Source organism: Gymnoscopelus microlampas (assembly GCF_963454915.1).
Source record: "Gymnoscopelus microlampas genome assembly, chromosome: 8".
Classification (NCBI taxonomy): Eukaryota; Metazoa; Chordata; class Actinopteri; order Myctophiformes; family Myctophidae; genus Gymnoscopelus; species Gymnoscopelus microlampas.
The window spans coordinates 28,193,631-28,196,130 of record NC_139945.1 but is presented as its reverse complement, the minus strand read 5'-3'; the positions used below and the strand labels follow the sequence as shown (position 1 = coordinate 28,196,130).

General features: G+C 37.8%; 1 protein-coding gene across 2 annotated transcripts in view; it reads right to left on the bottom strand.

Moving 5' to 3' along the window:
* The window catches only part of ets1 (v-ets avian erythroblastosis virus E26 oncogene homolog 1), a 252,782-nt gene that overhangs the window by 61,526 nt on the left and 188,756 nt on the right, over positions 1-2,500 (bottom strand). The window lies entirely within an intron of this gene.

Genomic DNA, 2,500 nt, shown 5'->3' with positions numbered 1-2,500 from the left:
CCTTTACGTTTCTGTGAGAAGCATGGACTGTGCCATACTTGGTAGGGCGACCTAGATGATAGCATACCTAGCAATAAGTGAACAACTGTTCCCAACTCCCATCCTCAACTGACTGTGTTTGAAGTTAGTACATGTAATAGAACAATCTTATAATTAAAATAAGACAAATATTAAGATAGATAATAATTAAAATAAGAGCAAACATTATTAGAAGCTAAAAAATAATTAATCAAAAAGTAATCCTCCAAAACAGTTACAGTTTAATCCTCACTGCTACCTAAACCTTGGCTGTTCCTTGTTAGTTAAGTTTTTGTTTTGTTTTTTCAGTGAAGATAAAGCCCGGCAGCTAAATTTGACTCATTCAGTCTTTGCCATGTTGTTGTATCGTGCTTATCACAGCAACGTCCACATATGTGGTTGCTCACAGCAAGGCTGGAAGTCTAAAGTCAGCACTTGAGAGCAGCACAGGGAGAGAGATATGACATTCTGTGTGGACACAAGTGATATAATGGCCGGTAGAAAGCCAGACACTCATTTTTAGCATATCAAAAGGTTCCCCTGAAAACAAACATATAAATCTCAATAGATATTGCATTTCTGATAACAAATGATGTGAACAGGCAGTGAGCATATCTCTCACACAACAACCCACTGCCCGGACTCCGTAAACAACCGCATTGTTTAAACTTGAATTCTACCAAATGTTGACTGTCGACGTGACGTCAGTTTGACAAAACACACATTCAACTGAAAGCAATTTTCAAATACAATCTTTCTTCCACCTATCATCATTATTTCAAACAAATTGATGATTTCACTCTTCGCGGTTGTGATTGCTGATTGCTCAGTAAGCCTCTGACATCACACAGCTATTCATGTAACAGGTAAGCTGTCATCAACTTCCCCTATGGATGCTCTCTCTCTCTCTCTCTCTCTATACACATACACCTGGAGACACACAACTCAATGGGAACAATACACCTGCATGTTACACACCTGTCCACTACTCCAGACCATGAAAACATATTTTGTATTTCTTTGTTAGTCACGTTAGTTACTAGTTACTTTGTAGATTTTGATTATTATTACAAAACATACATTAACCACTTCAGCCCTATACATTTCGGCCATTTGAAAATAGACGATCTACAAGCTCACAATGCATCGCACTGATCTGCTATTTTCAAAAGAGTTTTATACATTTGAAAACTTGTAATGGGACATTCTGCATAATGAGTACTTTTACTTTTTGTACTTTAAGTACATTTTGATGCCAATACTTTTATACTTTTACTCAAGTACATTTTGAATTCCGGACTTTTACTTGAAACAGAGTATTTCTAAATTGCAGTATTGATACTTTTACTTAAGTAAAACATTTGAGTACTTTTTCCACCACTGGCCAGCTCTGATAGTCTTTAGATATTGGGCTGTCTAGACTATGAACTGACTGTAGATGTTAAAAAGAATGTTTAACTCCGTAACGCTAAAGCATAAAGTACCACGCAATAACATGACAGTATGTAAATAAGTGCCCGGTGGCTATCGTACCTGACTTAGGGACAGACAAGCGTGACTCGCTGACTTTTGTTTCATTTTCAAAAGAAAACACATAAAAATACAAGCAACAACCTGGATCAGCTGACATATGAGCTGACAGACAGGGGATATACTAGCTGGCTGACTGTTTGACCAGCTTGTGGGTTAACTCTACTCGACTGATTCACTGACTGATTCACTGACTGATTAACTGTCTTACTGACAGACTGACATCTGATAAGAAGGCTGCGTTTAAAACCCTGCCACGCTTATCAGCAGCCACCCTGCTTTATGACTAGCTAACATGACCACGGCATCTGGAGAGAGGCCCTATACGCGGGGTTCTCTCCAGGGATATACCCTACGGTCTGCTGCTAGCTTCCTATCAGCCCCATCAGCATGGGAGAGGAGGGAGAAAACAGCATAGACAGGGAGGGGGGGGGGGGCACGGATGGATGCTTTGTGCAATGCTGCAATTTTACAGGCAGATTCTGCTGATAACATGAATATATATATATATATATATATATGTGTTAATGGTTTTGTGAAACCACTGTGTGCTTTGATTAATCCACTCTAAATGTAGAAAAGCACCGACCACTGACCTTAACTGAGGATTTGGGAAATGAACATATAGGCTACTGTAGACTTTTGTAAAGTTTACATTTGTTTGCATTTGAATTCTACCAAATGTTGACCGCCGATGTGACGTCAGTTTGACAAAATACACATTCAACAGAAAGCTAATTTAAAATGCAATCTTTCTGTCGCCTATTATTATTTCAAACAAATTGACAAATGAATCATGATCCTCACTGAAAATCTGTTATTTTGTTGTACGATTAAGTATAAAATATAGGCTTTACACACTTCTGAACTTATACCAGTCAAATGGTTTACTTTGAACATGGGTTTAAAAATATCAATCAACACAAATATTTACAAAGAAAAATGAGAAAGA